Source organism: Ranitomeya imitator, chromosome 5 (genome assembly GCF_032444005.1).
Source record: "Ranitomeya imitator isolate aRanImi1 chromosome 5, aRanImi1.pri, whole genome shotgun sequence".
NCBI lineage: Eukaryota > Metazoa > Chordata > Amphibia > Anura > Dendrobatidae > Ranitomeya > Ranitomeya imitator.
The window spans coordinates 128,242,695-128,266,806 of record NC_091286.1 but is presented as its reverse complement, the minus strand read 5'-3'; positions in this window follow the sequence as shown (position 1 = coordinate 128,266,806).

Here is a 24,112-nt window from a genome sequence, read left to right as displayed (position 1 = left end):
TTCCCACATGTATACTTTACATCAGCACAATTTTGGAAACAAAATTTTTTTTTGCTAGGAAGTTATAAGGGTTAAAATTTGACCAGCGATTTCTCATTTTTACAACGAAATTTACAAAACCATTTTTTTTAGGGACCACCTCACATTTGAAGTCAGTTTGAGGGGTCTATATGGCTGAAAATACCCAAAAGTGACACCATTCTAAAAAATGCACCCCTCAAGGTACTCAAAACCACATTCAAGAAGTTTATTAACCCTTCAGGTACTTCACAGCAGCAGAACCAACATGGAAGGAAAAAATGAACATTTAACAATTTTTTCATTTTCCCAATGGTAAAAGGAGAAACTGAACCACGAAAGTTGTTGTCCAATTTGTCCTGAGTACGCTGATACCTCACATGTGGGGGTAAACCACTGTTTGGGCGCACGGTAGGGCTTGGAAGGGAAGGAGCGCCATTTGACTTTTTGAATGAAAAATTGGCTCCACTCTTTAGCGGACACCATGTCACGTTTGCCTAAAAATTGGAGCTCCCCCACAAGTGACCCCATTTTGGAAACTAGACGCCCCAAGGAACTTATCTAGATGCATAGTGAGCACTTTGAACCCCCAGGTGCTTCACAAATTGATCCGTAAAAATGAAAAAGTACTTTTTTTTCACAAAAAAATTCTTTTAGCCTCAATTTTTTCATTTTCACATGGGCAACAGGATAAAATGGATCCTAAAATTTGTTGGCCAATTTCTCCTGAGTACACCAATACCTCACATGTAGACCCCCAAGGAACTTATCTAGATGCATATTGAGCACTTTAAACCCCAAGGTGCTTCACAGAAGTTTATAACGCAGAGCCATGAAAATAAAAAATAATTTATCTTTCCTCAAAAATGATTTTTTAGCCTGGAATTTCCTATTTTGCCAAGGGTAATAGGAGAAATTGGACCACAAATGTTGTTGTCCAGTTTGTCCTGAGTACGCTGATACCCCATATGTGGGGGTAAACCACTGTTTGGGCGCACGGCAGGGCTCGGAAGGGAAGGCACGCCATTTGGCTTTTTAAATGGAAAATTAGCTCCAATCATTAGCGGACACCATGTCACGTTTGGAGAGCCCCTGTGTGCCTAAACATTGGAGATCCCCCACAAATGACCCCATTTTGGAAACTAGACCCCCAAAGGAACTAATCTAGATGTGTGGTGAGGACTTTGAACCCCCAAGTGCTTCACAGAAGTTTATAACGCAGAGCCATGAAAATAAAAAAAAAAATTATTTTCTCAAAAATGATCTTTTAGCCTGCAATTTTTTATTTTCTCAAGGGTAACAGGAGAAATTTGACCCCAAAAGTTGTTGTCCACTTTCTCCAGAATACGATGATACCCCAAATGTGGGGGTAAACTACTGTTTGGGCACATGCCGGGGCTCGGAAGTGAAGTAGTGACGTTTTGAAATGCAGACTTTGATGGAATGCTCTGCGGGCATTACGTTGCGTTTGCAGAGCCCCTGATGTGGCTAAACAGTAGAAACCCCCCACAAGTAACCCCATTTTGGAAACTAGACCCCGAAAGGAACTTATCTAGATGTGTGGTGAGCACTTTGAACCCCCAAGTGCTTCACAGAAGTTTATAATGCAGAGCCGTGAAAATAATAAATACGTTTTCTTTCCTCAAAAATAATTATTTAGCCCAGAATTTTTTATTTTCCCAAGGGTAACAGGAGAAATTTGACCCCAAAAGTTGTTGTTCAGTTTCTCCTGAGTACGATGATACCCCATATGTGGGGGTAAACCACTGTTTGGGCGCACGTCGGGGCTCGGAAGTGAGGGAGCACCATTTTACAACGCAGAGCCGTGAAAATAAAAAATCATTTTTCTTTCCTCAAAAATGATGTTTTAGCAAGCATTTTTTATTTTCACAAGGGTAACAGGAGAAATTGGACCCCAATAATTGTTGCGCAGTTTGTCCTGAGTACACTGATACCCCATATGAGGGGGTAAACCACTGTTTGGGCGCACGTCGGGGCTCGGAAGTGAGGGAGCACCATTTGACTTTTTGAATACAAGATTGGCTAAAATCAATGGTGGCGCCATGTTGCGTTTGGAGACCCCTGATGTGCCTAAACAGTGGAAACCCCTCAATTGTACCTCCAACACTAACCCCAACACACCCCTAACCCTAATCCCAACCTTAGCCATAACCCTAATTACAACCCTAACCCCAACACACCCCTAACCACAACCCTAACCTCAACACACCCCTAACCACAACCCTAATTCCAACCCTAACCCTAAGGCTATGTGCCCATGTTGCGGATTCGTGTGAGATTTTTCAGCATTATTTTTGAAAAATCCGCGGGTAAAAGGCACTGCGTTTTACCTACGGATTTACCGCGGTTTTCCAGCGTTTTTTGTGCGGATTTCACCTGTGGATTCCTATTGAGGAACAGGTGTAAAACGCTGCGGAATCCGCACAAAGAATTGACATGCTGCGGAAAATACAACGCAGCGTTTCCGCGCGGTATTTTCCGCACCATGGGCACAGCGGATTTGGTTTTTCATATGTTTACATGGTACCGTAAACCTGATGGAACACTGCTGCGAATCCGCAGCCAAATCCGCACCGTGTGCACATACCTTTAGAATTAGGCTATGTGCACACACTGCGGAAAACGCTGCGGATCCACAGCAGTTTCCCATGAGTTTACAGTTCAATGTAAACCTATGGGAAACAAAAATCGCTGTACACATGCTGCAGAAAAACTGCACGGAAACGCAGCGGTTTACATTCTGCAGCATGTCACTTCTTTCTGCGGATTCCGCAGCGGTTTTACAACTGCTCCAATAGAAAATCGCAGTTGTAAAACTGCAGTGAAATGCGCAGAAAAACCGCTGTAAATCCGCCATAAATCCGCAGCGGCTTAGCACTGCGGATTTATCAAATCTGCAGTGGAAAAATCCGCAGAGGAACAGAATACGTGTGCACATACCGAAACCCTAACCCTACCCCTAACCCTACCCCTAACCCTACCCTAACCCTACCCCTTCCCCTAACCCTAACCCTACCCCTACCCCTAACACTAACCCTACCCCTAACCCTAGCCCTAACCCTAACCCTACCCCTAACCCTACCCCTAACCCTAACCCTAACCCTAGCCCTAACCCTAACCCTAGCCCTAACCCTATTCTAACTTTAGTGGAAAAAAAAAATTCTTTATTTTTTTATTGTCCCTACCTATGGGGGTGACAAAGGGGGGGGTCATGAGATATAATCTATCTCAGTGATCAAAATGCACTTTAGAACGAATCTGCCGACTGGCAGATTCGGCGGGCGCACTGCGCATGCGCCCGCCATTTTGGAAGATGGCGGCGCCCAGGGAGAAGACGGACGGACCCCGGCAGGATCGGTAAGTATGATGGGGTGGGGAGGAGCACGGGGGGGGGATTCGGAGCATGGGGAGGGGGATCGGAGCGCGGGGGTGGAACGGAGCACGGGGGGGGGGTGGATGATGCACGGGGGGGTGGATCGGAGTGCAGGGGGATTGGATCGGAGCACGGGGGGTGATTGGAGCACGGGGGGAGCGGACAAGAGCACGGGGGGAGCGGAGCACAGAACGGAGGGGAGCCTGTTGTGAATTCTGTTGTCGGGCTCCCTCCTGTGGTCATGAATGGTACTTCGGCTGGTTCTGTCCATGGACTTCCTCTGGTGGGTGTTTCTGAGTTTCACAGGTGACGAGGTTAATTCGTTAGCTGCTGCTCTATTTAACTCCACTTAGATCTTTGCTTCATGCCACCTGTCAATGTTCCAGTATTGGTCTAGTTCACTCCTGGATCGTTCTTGTGACCTGTCTTCCCATCAGAAGCTAAGTTCCAGCTTGTATTTCTTTGGTTTGCTATTTTTCTGTCCAGCTTGCTATTTAATTTGTTGTCTTGCTTGCTGGAAGCTCTGGGACGCAGAGGGAGCGCCTCCGCACCGTGAGTCGGTGCGGAGGGTCTTTTTGCGCCCTCTGCGTGGTCTTTTTGTAGGTTTTTGTGCTGACCGCAAAGTAACCTTTCCTATCCTCGGTCTGTTCAGTAAGTCGGGCCTCACTTTGCTAAACCGATTTCATCTCTGTGTTTGTATTTTCATCTTTACTCACAGTCATTATATGTGGGGGGCTGCCTTTTCCTTTGAGGAATTTCTCTGAGGCAAGGTAGGCTTTATTTTTCTATCTTCAGGGCTAGCTAGTTTCTTAGGCTGTGCCGAGTTGCATAGGGAGCGTTAGGCGCAATCCACGGCTATTTCTAGTGTGTTTGATAGGTTTAGGGATTGCGGTCAGCAGAGTTCCCACGTCCCAGAGCTCGTCCTTATTATCAGTAACTATCAGGTCATTCCGTGTGCTCTTAACCACCAGGTCCATTATTGTCCTGACCACCAGGTCATAACAGGAGCCGGAGCAGTGTACCGGACAGATCGGAGGGCTCGGGGGGCGATCGGTGGGGTGGGGTGGGGTGGGGTGGGGGCACATTAGTGTTTCCAGCCATGGCCGATGATATTGCAGCATCGGCCATGGCTGGATTGTAATATTTCACCAGTTTTAATAGGTGAAATATTACAAATCACTCTGATTGGCAGTTTCACTTTCAACTGCCAATCAGAGCGATCGTAACCACGGGGGGGTGAAGCCACCCCCCCTGGGCTAAACTACCACTCCCCCTGTCCCTGCAGATTGGGTGAAATGGGAGTTAACCCTTTCACCCGATCTGCAGGGACGCGATCTTTCCATGACGCCACATAGGCGTCATGGGTCGGAATGGCACCGACTTTCATGACGCCTACGTGGCGTCATGGGTCGGGAAGGGGTTAAAGGCAACCTGTCACCCCCCCCCCCCCCCTGGTGTTTGTAACTAAAAAAGCCACCTTGTGCAGCACTAATGCTGCATTCTGTCAAGGTGGCTCTTTTATTTGGAGTCCCTTCCAACGCTACAATATTTGTTTTTTTAATTTGCCCGCCATACCTGTAGTCTGTCGGGGGGCATGTCTTTTCCCACAACTGCCTCCCTGTCATCACTCAGCCGTTCTGTGCGCTGCCTCCTGTGCCTTCATTAATGTCCCCTGCGCCGGCGCTGTAAGTTCCTTTTTCGGGCATGCGCAATTTGCGCTGCCCTTCGACTCACATCACATGATGGGAACTTACAGCGCAGGTGCCGGGGGCATTAATGAAGGCACAGGAGGTGGCGAACGGAGGAGCTGAGTGATGGCTGGGAGGCGTTTGTGTCCGGGGGGAAAAGATGTGCCCCCCGGACAGACTGCAGGTATGGCGGGCAAATAAAAAAAAACAGATATTGCAGCATTGGAAGGAACCCCAAATAAAAGATCCACCTTGACAGAATGCAGCATTAGTGCTACACAAGGAGGCTCTTTTAGTTAAGAATGCCGGGGGGGGAGGGGGTGACAGGTTCCCTTTAAGTGCTCCCAGACTGCAAGCATTAGGCTATTTGCACACATTCGGAATTGCCGCGGAAATTTACGCGGCAATTCCGCAACTCCCTGCCGCGGGTAAAACGCATGCGGAATTCACATGCATTTTACCATTAAACACTAGCGTTTTGCAACGTAATTAGCTTGCAGAATGCTAGCATTTTCCAAGCGATCTGTAGTATTGCTTGGAAAACTGATTGACAGGTTGGTCACACAATCATAGTGTTTGACAAGTGTGATCGACGTTTTACTATTGATGCTGCCTATGCAGCATCAATAATAAAAAGATAGAATGTTAAAAATAATTTAAAAAATAAAAATCCTCGCGATGCTCCCGGCAGCTCCCATTCCCAGCGATACCTCGCGACAATGACCCCAGATGACGTAGCATCACGCGAAACCGCAACATCATCATAGGTCATTGTGCAACGCATCACTGGGAAAGGGAGCTGCCGGGAGCATCGCTGAGGTCTGGGCTGGATCCGGGGGCCGCCAGAAGGAGAGTATTATAACTATTTTTTATTCCCAGTGCCTGAAGGATAGTCTCCTCTCCTCCACCCTGAGTACCATCTGCACATGATCCGCTTACTTTGCGCTTGGTGGGCATAGCCACATGTGGAAAGTAAGCGTATCAATGCATTCCTATGTGTGCGGAATCGCGGTGAATGAGCATGCTGCGTATTTTCTGCGATGCGATTCCGCCATCGAAAAATATGCAGCATTAGCACAGCATTGCAGAATCCCATTGAATTCAATGGGTTGTGTTGTGTATGTGCTTTAGCAGAGTACAGTGTGTACAGTTTGTGTAGTGTGTACAGTTAGGTCCATATATATTTGCGCAGAGACAACATTTTTCTAATTTTGGTTATAGATATTACCACAATGAATTTGAAACAAAACAATTCAGATGCAGTTGAAGTTTAGACTTCCAGCTTTCATTTGAGGGTATCCACATTAAAATTGGATGAAGGGTTTAGGAGTTTCAGCTCCTTAACATGTGCCACCCTGTTTTTAAAAGGGACCAAAAGTAATTGGACAATTGACTCCAAGGCTATTTCATGGACAGGTGTGGGCAGTCCCTTTGTTATGTCATTCTCAATTAAGCAGATAAAAGGACTGGAGTTGATTTGGGGTGTGGTGCTTGCATTTGGAAGGTTTAGCTGTGAAGTAAACATGCGGTCAAAGGAGCTCTCCATGCAGGTGAAACAAGCCATCCTTAAGCTGCGAAAACAGAAAAAACCCATCCGAGAAATTGCTACAATATTAGGAGTGGAAAAATCTACAGTTTGGTACATCCTGAGAAAGAAAGAAAGGACTGGTGAACTCATCAATGCAAAAAGACCTGGGTGTCCACGGAAGACAACTGTGGTGGATGATCGCAGAATAATCTCCATGGTGAAGAGAAACCGATTCACAACAGCCAACCAAGTGAACAACACTCTCCAGGAGGTAGGCGTATCAATATCCAAATCTACCATAAAGAGAAAACTGCATGAAAGTAAATACAGAGGGTTCACTGCACGGTGCAAACCACTCATAAGCATCAAGAATCAAAAGGCTAGACTGGACTTTGCTAAAAAAACATCTAAAAAAGCCAGCGCAGTTCTGGAAGAACATTCTTTTTTGTCAGATGAAACCAATATCAACCTCTACCAGAATGATGGAAAGAGAAAAGTATGGCGAAGGCGTGGTACAGCTCAAGGTCCAAAGCATACCACATCATCTGTAAAACACGGCGGAGGCAATGTGATGGCTTGGGCATGCATGGCTGCCAGTGGCACTGAGTGTTTATTGATGATGTGACACAGGACAGAAGCAGCCGAATGAATTCTGAGGTGTTCAGAGCCATACTGTGTGCTCAGATCCAGCCAAATGCAGCCAAACTGATTGGTCGTCGTTTCATACTACAGATGAACAATGACCCAAAACATAAAGCCAAAGCAATCCAGGATTTTATTAAAGCAAAGAAGTGGAATATTTTTGAATGGCCAAGTCAGTCACCTGATCTCAACCCAATTAAGCATGCAATTCACTTGTTAAAGAATAAACTTCAGACAGAAAGGCCCACAAACAAACAGCAACTGAAAACCACCGCAGTGAAGGCCTGGCAGAGCATCAAAAAGGAGGAAACACAGCGTCTGGTGATGTCCATGAGTTCAAGACTTCAGGCAGTCATTGCCAACAAAGGGTTTTCAACCAAGTACTAAAAATGAACATTTTATTTAAAATTATTGAATCTTTCCAATTACTTTTGGTCCCTTTAAAAACAGGGTGGCACATATTAAGGAGCTGAAACTCCTAAACCCTTCATCCAATGTTAATGTAGATACCCTCAAATGAAAGCTGAAAGTTGGAACTTCAACTGAATCTGAATCATTTTGTTTAAAATTCATGGTGGTAATGTCTATAACCAAAATTAGAAAAATGTCTCTGTCCAAATATATATGGACCTAACTGTATGTGTACAGTGTGTGTGTACAGTGTGTGTGTGTACAGTGTGTGTGTACAGTGTGTGTTTGCACAGTGCTTGTAACATGCCTTTATTTTTACGAATTATAATCTTAAACAGCGCCAACACATCACAGCTCTTACTAATTCAGAAACGCCACATATTAGAAAGTAATACGTTAAGACTACAACCGAGTAGCAAGGGCCTTGTTCACAAGAGCGAACAATCTGAGGAAACAGCAATGCTAAAAACACAGTACTGCTTTACTAGATACTTCTAAGGAGGATGGGGGAGGAGAAGGAGGACGGGGGAGGAGAAGGAGGACCGAGAGGAGAAGGAGGATAAAGGAGGAAGGGGGAGCTATGCATACAAGATGGGAGGGGGGAGCTGAGCTATACATACAAGATGGGGGGAGCTGAGCTATACATACAAGATGGGGGGAGCTGAGCCATGCATACAAGATGGGGGGAGCTGAGCCAAACATACAAGATGGGGGGAGCTGAGCCATGCATACAAGATGGGGGAGCTGAGCCATGCATACAAGATGGGGGAGCTGAGCCATGCATACAAGATGGGGTGAGCTGAGCCATGCATACAAGAGGGGGAGCTGAGCCATGCATACAAGATGGGGGAGTTGAGCCATGCATACAAGATGAGGGAGCTGTGCCATGCATACAAGATGGGGGAGCTGAGCCATGCATACAAGATGGGGGAGATCTGCCATGCATACAAGATGGGGGGGAGCTGAGCCATGCATACAAGATGGGGGAGCTGAGCCATGCATGCAAGATGGGGGAGCTGAGCCATGCATGCAAGATGGGGGGAGCTGAGCCATGCATACAAGATGGAGGGAGCTGAGCCATGCATACAAGATGGGGGGAGCTGAGCCATGCATACAAGATGGGGGGGGGGGAGCCGAGCCATGCATACAAGATGGGGGGAGCTGAGCCATAAGTACAAGATGGGACAGGGGAGCCAGGCATACAAGATGGGACCGGGGGAGCCGAGCTATGCATTCAACAGGGGAGCGACGCATACCAGGACAGGATTGGGGAACCACATATACCGGGATAGGAATGAGGAGGACAATACATACAGTAAGTGCACGGGGGGGACAATTTGAGTAAGGATGAGAGGATTTATTGTGTGTGGGGAGATTTGTAGTGGGGATGGGCGGATTTAATGTGTGGGGGATGTGTGAGGACACAAAATGAAGAGCGATGGGGGAGATGGGGAAACAGCACAGGGGAATGGGGGCATATACGAGGAAACAGTATGGGGGGATGGGTGCAGACAGTATGGGGAGCGAACGGGGGAATGTATGTGGACACAGTATGAGTAGAGATGTGAAAAATGTATGTGGACAGAGTACGGGGAGTGAGGTGATGGGATGTGTGCAGACACAGTATGGGCATTCAGGTGAGCAGGCAGTATAAAATTGAGGGGGTAAATATATGAGGAGACAGTATGGTGAACAGGGGGATGTGAGAGGAGACAGTATGAAGAGGAAGGGGAATAGTGTTGTCACGGCACCCGGGTATCTATGCTGCAGGAGAAGTTGCACACAGCAGCTGAGCAAGATGCCAAGTTACTAACCTGGACCCACGGGACCTTTGACATGAAACAGAGTGTACAGGTAACGAACAGGACCTTAGACCACGTGACAGAGTGGGAGGAGGAAAGGGGGTGGAGCCAGACACCAGGGAAACAGAGAAGGGACAAGCACTAAAGAATTATCAAACAAGCAGAAGTCGTAGCCAGGAGATTACGAGGTACCAAAACGGAGAGACAGGGGATTGTCAGAAGCAAAGCCAGAGTTCAGTAGCCAGGAACACAAACAGAGTAAAGCACGGAAAGCAAGACAACGCTATGCAAGCTGGGCACACACTCCAGGAGTCACGCATACAGACAGAAACAGAATCTATAGCTGACAGAAAAACTAGGTTAGGAGCGAGTATAAATACCCCTCCCATTTTAGAAAAGAGGCTAGCAAAATTAACCCTGACAGGACATTAACCATGTCCTGACCATGACAGTACCCCCCTTAACGGGGGGGCCACTGGACCCCCAGGCTTCTCAGGGTATCTTGCATGAAAAGCCCGCACCAGTCGATCAGCATGCACAGAACTGGCCGGAACCCATGACCTATCCTCAATAGAAAACCCCTTCCAATGTATTAGGTACTGAAGCATTCGATGCACCCACCATGAATCAATGATGCGCCCTACCTCGTACTCCAGCTGACCCTCTACCAATACTGGCGGAACATTAGATGAAGAATCTTCTCTAACCGTCCCCACAGGTTTTAATAGGGACCTGTGGAAGACATTAGAAATTTTGAAAGAGGTGGGCAACTGTAACCTATAGGCCACTGGGTTGATCACCTCAATAATCTTGTATGGACCTATAAACCTGGGGCCCAACTTCATGGAGGGAATCTTAAGTTTGATGTTACGAGTAGACAGCCACACCTTCTCCCCAACAGTTAGTGTGAGAACTGACCCCCTCCTCCTGTCCGCAAAATGTTTGTACCTCTTTTGGGCTTTGGAGATGTTCGCCTGAACCTCCCTCCAAAGGGTTCTTAACTCTGGCACCAGACCCTCAGCACCAGGGCAACCAGAATCCATGCGGGAAAATTCTCCAAACTGCGGAACAAACCCACAATTGACTTCAAAGGGAGATTTGCCAGTAGACTGATTAATACAACAATTGAACGCAAACTCAGCCATGGATAAAACCTCACACCAGTCTGGAAGAGGCCAGGCATCTCAAAATCTGTTCCAACGACTGGTTGGTGCATTCAGTCATTCCGTTGGATTTCAGGTGATAAGCAGAGGAGAATGACAACGTAACCCCCAACTTCATACAAAAAGCTCTCCAAAACCTGGCCACAAACTGCACACCCCTGTCAGATACCACATTCACAAGTACTCCATGCAACCGAACTATATGCTGAATAAACAAGCGAGCCAAGGTTTCAGCAGAAGGCAATGCAGGTAACGGCACAAAATGGGCTTGCTTCGAAAACCTATCAACCACAACCCAAATTACAGAGTTGCCCTTGGAAGATGGAAGATTAGCGATAAAATCCATGGACAGGTGTGTCCAGGGTTTATCCGGAATTGGCAAAGGTACCAATTCACCGGCTGGCTGGACCAGAGAGCTCTTAGAACGAGCACACACCCCACAAGAATTCACAAACTTTTTGATATCAGAACCCATAGAAGGCCACCAAAACTTCCTAGCTACTGCCCCCCGGGTAGCTGCAATCCCAGGGTGTGCACTCAACACAGAGTCATGAAATTCTTGCAGAAGTGTGAGACGGAAATGATCTGGTACAAACAGTTTACCTTGGGGTTTATTCCTGGGAGCTTGTGCTTGTGCATCCAAAATCTCCCTCTGTAACTCAGATGAGACTTCAGCCACAACCACTCCAGGTTGAAGAATGGAGGAAGGAGGTTCTGGAGGGGACACAGAATCAAAACTACGGGATAAGGCATCCGCCTTCAGATTTTTAGACCCTGGTCGGAATGTAATGGTAAAATGAAACAGAGTAAAAAAAAAAGTGCCCACCGAGCCTGTCTGGGGGTTAATCTCTTAGCGGACTCGATATAGGCCAAATTTTTATGATCAGTGATGACCGTAACGGGATGAACAGCCCCCTCCGGAAAATGCCTCCATTCTTCGAAGGCCAATTTAATTGCCAACAACTCTCTGTTGCCGACATCATAATTTCTCTCGGCTGAAGAGAATTTTTTAGAGAAAAAGGCACAGGGTTTAAGGTTAGTAAGGGTGGTCGGGCCCTGAGACAACACTGCTCCCACCCCCACCTCCGAGGCATCAACCTCCACGATAAAAGGTCTCGATGGATCGGGTTGTATCAACACGGGTGCTGAAGTGAAACATTTCTTCAGTGTCAGAAATGAATTTTTTGCGGCCATGGACCAATTTTTTTACATCCGCCCCTTTGAGTGTGAGGTCCATCAAGGGTTTCACTACCTGCGAAAACCCTTTAATGAACTTCCTATAATAATTAGCGAAGCCCAGAAATCGTTGCAACCCCTTCAGGTCCTGAGATTGCACCCAATCAGAAATGGCCTGAACCTTCCCAGGATCCATGCGGAATCCCTCCCCAGATACAATTAATCCCAGAAAAGACAGTTCTTGCATAAAGAATGAGCACTTCTCCAGCTTAGCATATAAATGGTTCTCCCTGAGTCTCACAAGAACCGAGTGAAGATGGTGTAAGTGTGACTGACTGTCCTCTGAGTATATCAAGATGTCATCCAGGTAAATGACAACATAACGCCCAATCAGGTCAGAAAACACAACATTAATGAAACTCTGGTAAACAGCAGGAGCGTTGGTGAGACCGAAGGGCATGACCAAATTTTCAAACAAGCCCTAGGTCATCAGAAATGCTTTTTTCCATTCATCCCCCTCTTGGATCCTTATCAGGTTATAAGCCCCTCGTAAGTCAAGCTTGGAAAACCACTTGGCCCCAGTGAGTTGATTACATTAATCAGGAATCAGAGTAAGAGGATACCTGTTTTTAACAGTAATCTTATTTAGTTCTCGAAAGTCGAGGCACGGTCACAAACCACCATCTTTTTTCTTGACAAAGAAAAACCCCGCTGCAATGGGTGAGACAGAGTGCCGAATATGCCCCTTGCGGAGGCTCTCTGTGATGTACTCTTTCATAGATTGGCGCTCAGGCCCAGACAAATTCTACAGACGAGCCTTGGGTAATTTGGCTCCCGGGATTAAATCAATTGCACAATCACCGGGTCGATATGGTGGAAGCGCCTCAGCCTCACTTTTGGAAAACACGTCTTCGAAGTCTTTCAGGTACTCCGAAATACCCTCCAGACCGACAGACAACACAGATACAGACTTAATAGGGTTAACAAGAGGTCCCAGGTTACAACACGGACCATTACCGTTACATCTCCATTGAGTGATCTCCCCTGCCACCCAATCAATGACAGGATTGTGGCATTGCAGCCAAGGCATTCCCAGTACCAGTCCTGCAGGTAGATTATTCATTACAAAACAACTTAATTTTTCCACATGAGTGGAACCCACCTTCAGAGAAAAAACATCAGTCCCGAAACAAATTCCATCCCAGGTAAGAGGGGATGAATCAACAGCCACAACTTTAACAGGGTCTTCAGCCTGACTGTCCCTATCTTATTACGAGTCACAACTTGGGCATCAATCAAATTAATAGAAGAGCCACAGTCAACAAAGGCGGTGGTCACCACAGGACCACCAGCAAGTTCCAATTCCACTTGAAGCAATATTTTGGCAAGTTAGAAAACATGTACCTGGGAGTCTGGACAACCTCCTCGATTGTTGCCCAGACTCAGTCGTTTCTCAGACGGTTTCACAGAAGAAGGGCAGAAGGTACAGTTGCTTTTCCAATGTCAGGGCTGCATCATTCCAAGAAATTTCAGCTGCCCAGCATCTAAACTCTGAGCAGAACCATTCAGCAGAGTGCTTTCCTTGTGTCAAACTCATTACCATATCCTCTGCCAAATGCACTCTATCAGGTTCATCATAAATGAGCCCCAGGGACTCAAAAAACAGGTTCACAGACATGCGTTCAGGAGCAGAGGGAGAGAGAGAGAAAGCCCATGCCTGTGGGGACCCCCTTAATAAAGACATAACTACCCCCACCCTCTGTCTTTCATTTCCCGAGACCCGGGGACGCAACTCAAAAAACAACCTGCATCCCTCCCTAAAGAACCTGAACAACTTTTTATCCCCAGAAAAAGAATTGGGTAACTGTACAGGTGGTTTGGGGTCCACCAGGGATACATCAGTGGTGCCCCCCTCCCGGGACCCCAAAGAAGCAGACATCTGTAAAGCACCTGCCACATCTCACTGCACCTGCTGGTGCGAGTGGACCAGGGCTTGCTGTTCCACAGACAGCTTCTGCAACAACTGGGAGAGCTCATTAATCTGCCCCGTGAGAACCTGTACAGGATCCATGGCATACCAACACCCCTCCCACCAGGGAAAAAGACTGTAAGGTCAGCTATAATGTCACGGCTCCCGGGTATCTATGCTGCAGGGGAAGCTGCACACAGCAGCTGAGCAAGACGCCAAGTTACTAACCTGAACCCACGGGACCTTTGACATGAAACAGTGTACAGGTAACGAACAGGACCTTAGACCATGTGACAGAGTGGGAGGAGGAAAGAGGGCGGAGCCAGACGCCAGGGAAACAGAGAAAGGACAAGCACTAAAGAATTATCAAACAAGCAGAAGTCGTAGCCAGGAGATTACGAGGTACCAAAACGGAGAGACAGGGGATCGTCAGAAGCAAAGCCAGAGTTCAGTAGCCAGGAACACAAACAGGGTAAAGCACGGAAAGCAAGACAACGCTATGCAAGCCGGGCACACACTCCAGGAGTCACGCATACAGACAGAAACAGAATCTATAGCTGACAGAGAAACCAGGTTAGGAGTGAGAATAAATACTCCTCCCATTTTAGAAAAGAGGCTAGCAAAATTAACCCATGTCCTGACCATGACAAGTGTGAGGAGACAGTATGGGGGAGAAAAGTGAGTGGGCACAGAGTAGAAACTGAGTAGTGGGTTTGTAGCATGGGGACAGTGTAAGGGCACAGTCAGAAGGGGACAGTATACCAAGGAGGGGGAGTATGATGAGAGAGTATAGTATAAATACTGAGCCCCATTAGGGGGACACAGTGTGAGACGACAGTGTGAAGAGGGGGGCCGGTATGGAAAGGAGTGTTTAGTGTGAAGAGCATGTACCTTAAGAGGGACAATGTGGGGGTCATATTTTGTGCAGACAATATAGTGAGGGGCAATTTTTTATTCAGGAGCATTTTAGTAACACTTCTATCTTTAAGGGATCATGTGGAGATTTTCTGCAAAAGAGTGGAGAAGACGGAAGCCTGCAGAGACTGCTGTGGATGACAAAACTCATCATGGGGTCTGGACACGATGAAGAAAAGAAGGAGAAAGACTCCAGAGACGTCATCTATGAGGTACCTGGATGTAAAATGTTATTTGTGACACTAGCTAACTCATGTTTTTATTTTTGTTAGGAGCATTAAAGGGAATGTCCAGGTTTGTAATGAGTCTTCAGTCATTCTTTATGACTGCAGACTTCTGACTTCTCACAGTGTGCACTGCACGCTGTCAGGATTCTCACGTGCCGGTAATTTACATACTCACTCAATGAAAATGAACTGAGCGAGGCCGGGCACGTCTAGTCGGAATGTGGCCAGAAGTATACAAATCGCATGCCTGTGCTGACATGACTGTCCACCGGCAAGGGAGAATCCTAAAAGTGTGCAGTGCATTCGTTGTGAGAATTCAGAAGCTGTGATGTCAGGATTCTGCTCTGCAGGTTCTAATAGTCGTCACACGGACACTTCACTCATATGCGATTTTCATACTTATGGTCCTGTGACAACGAGCGTCTCTTCCTGCTTCTCTCAGTTTTTCACTGAACATTGAGAGCATTAGGGAGAAGAGCTCGTGGGTACATGACTAAGTGTGCAAATCGCATATGTGCTTGGCGGGGGGGGGGGGGGGGGTGGAAAGGGGGCGGATGGCACCAAAATGAATACTTTCCCCAGGTGCCAGAAAACCTAGATACACCTCTGTTGGTATGCTACTGCGTGCTTTGATTACCAGGTCCAGTTGAGGGTTGTCTGTGTACAGGCAGTGAGGCGGGGACAGAGAGAGAATGGAGACCCGCAGACTGCCAGTCCCAGTCTGCGCCATAGCATGGAGCCCTCATTATCATAGGAATATTTCAGTTAATAAATTGTTTTTCTAAAGCTTTATAGTGTAGTTTTAGGTCAGGGAGGGATGGTTAGGGATGAGCTAGCAAGGTGCAGGGACAGGTAGTGATGGCTACTTGCAGACATGTGCAGCACTTGTGGTTTTGGACTTGCGGTGAGACAAAAAATACCACTGCTAGCAGCGTTTTTTTTCAATTGCTGCAAGTACCGCATTTACCGGATCACGGCAAAACCACAAATGCCGCACATGTCCGCAAGTCCCATAGGGAATGAATGAGGCCGAACGCACTGTTGCCGTAAGTGAACTGTTACGCCGCAGATGCGGAAAAACTGCCGGCTCTGCTGCAAAAGGCTACTTTTACATGGCAGTAGAAACTCTAAATACAGCCCTGGGTGTCTTAATTATGCACTTTAGTTTACATTAATTATCAATAGTGCATTGCCACAGCTTGCTGGGTTTGCCCATCTTTGTCATTTTACCGTTACCCATCATATGTATTGTCTATTTTGATTGAATATTAATTTGTTGTAATAAAATTAGTAATTTTTATAACACTAAGGCCGGCCTCACACTAGCGTGTTTTACGGACGTAAGAGAGGTGCTGAAAATACGGATTGCATACGGTACAATGCTTCTCTATGGCCAAGCTCCTATCAGCCGTATTTTACTGATCCGTATTATATGGTCTTCTACAACCGTAGAAAATCGCAGCATGCTGCGTTTGTCACCATATTGCGCAAAAAATATGCCAATGAAAGTCTATGGGGGCCAGAAAAATACGGATTACACACAGACCAACAGTGTGACTTGCGAGAAATACGCCAGACATCTCCAGACATCGCCAGGTGCAAGGAATTGAGCCAAGCCCTCAATCAGGAAGCTCAGACATGCCAATTAGCTCAAAAAGCCACACAGACATCCCGGAAGTTTCGCACTCGCCTCCACAGAGTTGCAAGCATCATGGCCAGCATAATAAATGGCCAGAAAGGCCAGAAATATGGGACCAGCGGGATCCCAACTACTCCAACCGGGCCAGGAAAAAGGCAGACCAAAAAAGGCTTTGGTTGTTAGTAAAAAAGTGTTACAAATGCCAATTGCTGTTTGTGGACCAATCATTATAACATCACACACATATTCTCTAAACATATGGGCATTAAGGAAACACAACACACACAGTACTGTTTCAGTGTATGAAAAAATATATTTGACAAACATATATAGAAAATAAGGAAATCACAACTGAGAAACAGCATAATCTTGCCAGGGAGTAGAACCCTGATGTGAAACAAAAAAATTGGTCAAAACATCCCTAACTTTTAGGCAGGAAAGGGGACGGCGCAGAGGAGGGCCATGTGGTGTTGGCCTAATTACACTACGCAACATGTGTTCATCATTACCATCTGAGAAGCAATCATGTATGCGGGTATAGTTGTGCAAAATTACTGAGGCTTTGATAACTTCTTTGAGTGTAGCCTCACTGAGCTGTATGGCAGTCTGTAGGACACGCCATTTGGCCACCAGAATACCAAAGGCGTACTCCACCAGTCTCCACGCCCTAGAAAGGTGCAAATTAAATATCCTCCAACGATGGTCCAGGTTGCGCCAGGGATAAGGCCTCATGACGTGTCTGGTGAGTTGGAACACCTCATCTCCAGCAAAAAAGGCAGTGCTTCTGCAGTGGAGCCTGGGATTTGTTGTGGTGGTGGGAGGTCTAACTGGTTGTCACGTAGCCGCTGACCCATAATGGACGAATTGAACACCCTAGAGTCTCCAGTTCGTCCGTAGGCCCCAATGTCTACAATTATAAACCTTTAGTTACTGTCAACTACAGCTAACAGAACTACAGAGAAAAACTGCTTATAATTGTAGAATTGGGAGCCAGAGTTCGGCGGCTTACGTACCCTGATATGTTTCCCATCCACCGCTCCAATGCAGTTTGGAAAGTTACAATTGTCCTGGAACCCATGGGCTACTTTGAGCCAGTCAGCCTGCTTTGGCTCAGGCATCACAAGGTCCTTGAGTCTATCCCATATTTGCCTACAGGTTGACCGCACAATGCCAGAAATTGTTGATTGGCCAATCAAAAACTCCAGGTGGAGTCCCGCAAATGACAATCCAGTGGTCAGGAATCTGAAAGTGAACCAAATAAAAATATTAGGTAGGTTTCAAGAGTGCACACAAAACATGAATAAGCACAATCATCTTTGCTAGTTTCAGAAACCTAGTTAATGCTGGAAAGGGAAAAATGTCCTTAGGGTGCTTAACTATAACATTTTCCTAACTTTGTCACATCTGCTTGTGACCTAATGTACACATATTCCTGAAAAAAACAGATAGAAACAAACACATAAACTAAAAAAGATCATCAACACACAGTATGTGAGGATGTAGAATACATACCGTAAGGTAAGGAGAAGACGTTCCTCAGCAGATATGGCTTTGCGCATCCTTGTGTCCTGATATGTGATTCCTGGCCATAATATCTCCAACAATCGGTCAAATGTTGGGATTGTCATGCAACAGTAGAGATAGAACTTTTCTGGATGTTCCCGCAGAGCTGTATATAGCCGATGAAAATGGCATTTAGTGAGGCGTTTAGTCAAAAGAGGATGCACCCACATTCTTCTGCTCCTCCTTCGCGGATCCACAATCACAGGATATGGCTGGCCAAACCGACGCGACAAGACCCAGTTAAACAAAACCCGCTGCATTGGGGTGAACTGCAGGAGGTCAGACATGGTACAAATGTTACCACAACACTCCAACAGATGCAAAATCACAAAATGGCCATATGGGAGTGAGCCACCTGTTGCATAAGCCTTAAATAGGGTTGATGATGGTGATTTAAATCAATTTCAGGCTCCAAAACCGTTAAATGTCCATTTTGTCAGGTTGCGTGAAAAATACGCATTACGGTGGGCATACGGATTACATACGCAACATTACATGCGCAAAATACGCAACCACACCTTGCCTACGGAGTACTTACGGATCACCGTATTTCGAATTTTGAGGCATATTACGACCGTAGAATACGGACCGTATTTTTATACGCTGAGTGTGAGGCCGGCCTTAGGCCTTTCACCTGTATATTTTGGGGCATTTCCACTCCAGAATTTTTGTAGGATTTCATTATTGTAGGAGTTTAATCCCTCTGTTACTTTTCCAACTGTGTTCCTGATTAGGGACACTGTGTGTACATGCTGTATGTATATCCGGTATGTCAGTTTTTGTAACTGGTTTAACAGTTGTTTTCTCAGGACAGTCTGAGTGTTTATTACTTGCAGCTTACCCCTGGTTCACACAGTGGAGGAGTCTGTATGATCCTTACACGGTCTTCCACCTGTTACATATCTTAGCCTTTTGGCTTTTTAATAGTTTTTAACCCCTTTCTGACATTAGATGTACTATCCCATCGAGGTGGTATGTGCCCATATGACCACCGACAGGATAGTACGTCTAACGCGATCAGCCGCGCTCACGGGGGGATTGCGGCCGGGTGTCAGCTGACTATCACAGCTGACATCTGGCTAATCGCAGCGATACGGCGGCATAGGGAAACATCACACAGGGAGGGGGCTCCCTGCGTGCTTCAATGAGACCCTCAGAGCAACGCGATTTGATAGCATTGCTCCAAGTGTCTCCTTCTTCCTCCTCCCTGCAGGCCCCGGATCCAAAATGGTCTCGGGGCTCCTTCGGGGTCCTGCAGGGAGGTGGCTTGCAAGCGCCTGCTCAGAGCAGGTGCCGGCAAGCCTCCTGCACTGCCTGTCAGATCGCTGATCTGACACAGTGCATTGCAAAGTGTCAGATCAGCGATCTGACATTTTACCATGATGTCCCGCACTGGGACAAAGTGAAAAGTTAAAAAAAAAAATATTTACATATATAAAAGAAAAAAAAACCTAAATAAATAAATTAAAAAATATTGTTCCAATAAATGCATTTCTTTATGTTAATTAAAAAAAACAATAAAAGTACACATATTTAGTATCGCCGCGTCCGTAATGACCCAACCTATAAAACTGTCCCACTAGTTAACCCCTTCAGTGAACACCATACAAAAAAAACTAGGCAAAAAACCATGCTTTATCATCATACCGCCAAACAAAAAGTGGAATAACACGCGATCAAAAAGACGGATATAAATAAACATTGTACCACCGAAAATGTCATCCTGTCCCTCAAAAAAAGGGGCCGCCATACAGCATCATCAGTGAAAAAATAAAAAAGTTATAGCCCTCAGCATAAAGCGATGCAAAAATAATTATTTTTTCTATAAAATAGTTTTTATTGTATAAAAGCACCAAAACATAAAAAAAAGATATAAATGAGGTATCGCTGTAATCGTACTGACCCGAAGAATAAAACTGCTTTATCAATTTTACCAAATGCGGAACGGTATAAACTCCCCCCCAAAAGAAATTCACAAACTGCTGGTTTTTGTTCATTCTGCCTAACAAAAATCGTAATAAAAAGCGATCAAAAAATGTCATGTGCTCGAAAATGATACCAATATAAACGTCAACTCGTCCCTCAAAAACAAGACCTCATATGACTCTGTGGACCAAAATATGGAAAAATTATAGCTCTCAGAATGTGGTAACGCAAAAAATATTTTTTGCAAAAAAAAGCGTATTTTAGTGTGTGACAGCTGCCAAACATAAAAACCCGCTATAAAAACCCATTATAAATAGTAAATCAAACCCCCCATTATCACCGCCTTAGTTAGGGAAAAATAATAAAATAAAAAAATGTATTTCCATTTTCCCATTAGTGTTAGGGTTGGGGCTAAAGTTAGGGTTGGGGCTAAAGTTAGGGTTAGAGTTGGGGCTAAAGTTAGGGCTGGGGCTAAAGTTAGGGTTAGGGTTGGGGCTAAAGTTAAGGTTAGGGTTGGGGCTAAAGTTAGGGTTGGGGCTAGAGTTGGGTTAGGGTGTGGATTACGTTTACGGTGGGTTAAGGGTGTGTCAGGGTTAGGGGTATGGTTAGGGTTGGGATTAGGGTTAGGGGTGTGTTGGGGTTAGGGGTGTGTTGGGGTTGGGATTAGGGTTAGGGGTGTGGTTAGGGTTGGGATTAGGGTTAGGGGTATGTTGGGGTTGGGATTAGGGTTAGGGGTTTGTTGGGGTTAGGGGTGTATTGGGGTTGGGATTAGGGTTAGGGATGTGTTGGGGTTAGGGGTGTGGTTAGGGTTGGGGTTAGGCTTAGGGGTATGTTGGGGTTAGGGTTGGAGTTAGAATTGGGAGGTTTCCACTGTTTAGGCACACCAGGGGCTCTGCAAAAGCAACATGACGTTCGATCTCAATCCATACAATTCTGCGTTGAAAAAGTAAAACTGTGCTCCTTTCCTTCCGAGCTCTGCCGTGCGCCCAAACAGTGGTTTACCCCCACATATGGGGTATCAGCGTACTCAGGATAAATTGGACAGCAACTTTTGTGGTCCAATTTCTCCTGTTACCCATGGAAAAATACAAAACTGGGGGCTAAAAAATCATTTTTGTGGGAAAAAAAGATTTTTTTATTTTCACGGCTCTGCATTATAAACTTTAGTGAAACACTTGGGGGTTCAAAGTGCTCACCACACATCTAGATAAGTTCCATGGGGCATCTAGTTTCCAAAATGGGGTCACTTGTGGGGGGTTTCTACTGTTTAGGTACATCAGGGGCTCTGCAAGCGCAATGTGACGCCCGCAGACCATTCTATCAAATTCTGCATTCTAAACCACCACTTCTTTCCTTCCGAACTCTGCCATGCGCCAAAACAGTAGATTTATCCCACATATGGGTCCAACTTTTGGGTCCAATTTCTCCTGTTACCCTTGGGAAAATAAAGAAACTAGGGCCAAAAAAATCATTTTTGTGGAAAAAAAAAGATTTTTTATTTTCACGGCTCTGTGTTTTAAACTTTAGTGAACACTTGGGGGTTCAAAGTGCTCACCATACATGTAGATAAGTTGCTGGCGGGGTCTAGTTTCCAAAATGGGGTCACTTGTGAGGGATTTCTACTGTTTAGGTACATCAGCGGCTCCGCAAACGCAACGTGACGCCCGCACACCATTCCATCAAAGTCTGCATTCCAAAACGCCTCTTCTTCTGAGCTCTGCCATGCGCCCAAACAGAAGTGTTCTCTCACATATGGGGTATCAGTGTACTCAGGACAAATTGCACAACAACTTTTGAGGTCCAATTTTGCCATATACCCTTGGGAAAATACAAAATTGGGGGCTAAAAGATCATTTTTGTGGAAAAAAAAGGATTTTTTAATTTTCACGGCACTACATTATAAACTTCTGTGAAGCACTTTGGGGTTCAAAGTGCTCACCACATGTCTAGATAAGTTCCTTAGGGGGTCTACTTTCCAAAATGGGGTCACTTTTGGGGGATTTCCACTGTTTAGGCACATCAGGGGCTCTCCAAATGAGACATGGCGTCCTATCTCAATTCCAGCTAATTTTGCATTGAAAAGTCAAATGGTGCTCCTTCCCTTCCGAGCTCTGCCATGCGCCCAAACATCGGCGTACTCAGGACAAATTGTACAACAACTTTTGAGTCCAATTTCTCCTGTTACCCTTGGTAAAATAAAACATATTGTATCAAAAGTACAATTTTTGTGAAAAAAAGTTAAATGTTCATTTTTTATAAACATTCCAAAAATTCCTGTGAAACATCTGAAGGGTTAATAAACTTCTTGAATGGTTTTGACCACCTTGAGGGGTGCAGATATTAGAATGGTGTCACACTTGGGTATTTTCTGTCATATAGAACCCTCAAAGTGACTTCAAATATGATGTGGTCCCTAAAAAAATGGTGTTGTAAAAATGGTCAACTTTTAACCCTTATAACTGCCTAACAAAAAAAATTGGGGTTCCAAAATTGTGCTGATGTAAAGAAGACATGTGGGAAATGTTACTTATTAAGTATTTTGTGTGAGATATCTCTGTGATTTAAGGGCATGAAAATTCAAAGTTGGAAAATGTCAAGTAAATTTTACCACTAAGGGTATGTGCACACGTATTTTTTAGCTCTGCGGATTTTTCAGCAGCGGATTTCATAAATCCGTAGGTAAAAGGCACTGCATTTTACCTGCAGATTTACTGTGGATTTACCGCTGATTTTATGCGGATTCCACCTGCGGTTTTACACCTGCGGATTCCTATTATGGAGCAGGTGTAAACCGCTGTGGAATCCGCACAAAGAATTGACATGCTGCGGAATGTAAACCGCGGCGTTTCCGTGTGTTTTTTTCCGCAGCATGGGCACTGCGGATTGTGTTTTCCATAGGTTTACATTGTACTGTAATCGAATGGAAAGCTGGTGCGGACTCAAAGCTGCAGATCCGCAGCAAAATCCGCAACATGTGCACATAGCCTTAGGCTGGAATCACACACAATGTATAAATAATCTGTCTGATTTTGACTGCTGAGAATCGCACAAATCTGCTCCATATGTTGATCCATATGTCATCCGTATGGTGAGATTTTCTCACACACTTGCAAAATGAGCAAATAATGGCTGAGCCAATTTCCTGTCACCTGCCCAATGCCTGTGAATTTCTCGCAAGTCACACGCATGGTCTGTGTGCTGTGCGATTTTTTTTCTCGTACCCATAGACTTGCATTGGCGTTTCTCAGCTGAGATACATGGACAATCGCAGCATGCTGCGATTTCACTTGCAAGTATAATATGGACGAGAAAAAAACGGATGATGGGAGCAGCCCCATAGATTTACATTGGTCCGAGTGCTATGCTATTTGTAATCGCTTAGCACTCATCTGTATTAGGTCGGTTTCACACGTCACACATGTCCTTTTTTGGTGTTTTTCATGTTAGAGTAGGACTGGCAATACGTAAGGACCCTTGGCGTGGGTTGAGGACTGGCAATACGTAAGGACCCTTGGCGTGGGTTGCCAGCTTCCATATTATGGCCCTAATATCAACTAATACCTTACATATATTTATATGGTTTTTTTTGCACGTATATTTTTTGCAGGGTGCAGCTGGGCCCAAATTGTTCTGTACACTGTGGCCTCTGTTCGCACGGGATGCATTTTAGCACTGGGCAGCCCGCCATATGGCGTCATTAATAGGCTGTAGCCAGATGCTTTGTATTCCTTGTGTGAACATGCCACATACAGAGTATTTTATCTTAGTGCATTGGTGTACCACATGGCCAAACCCTTATTGAAGGCTGGCTGTTTCATTAGGTATTGCACCTGTGCATTTGCTATTTTGTTTGGGTCCGCTGCACCCTGCTTGTGCATTTGTATTGAGGCCTATTTAGACAGGCAAGCATCTTTGCCTGTTTTTGGTGTGTTTTTTCTTGAATGTGTCCTTTTTTGGTGTTTTTCGCGATTTATATCTTCCCTGCAGCAGCGTTTGCTGTAGAGAAGATATGAATAATCGTGTTTAAAATAAAGATCCATGACCCGAACCC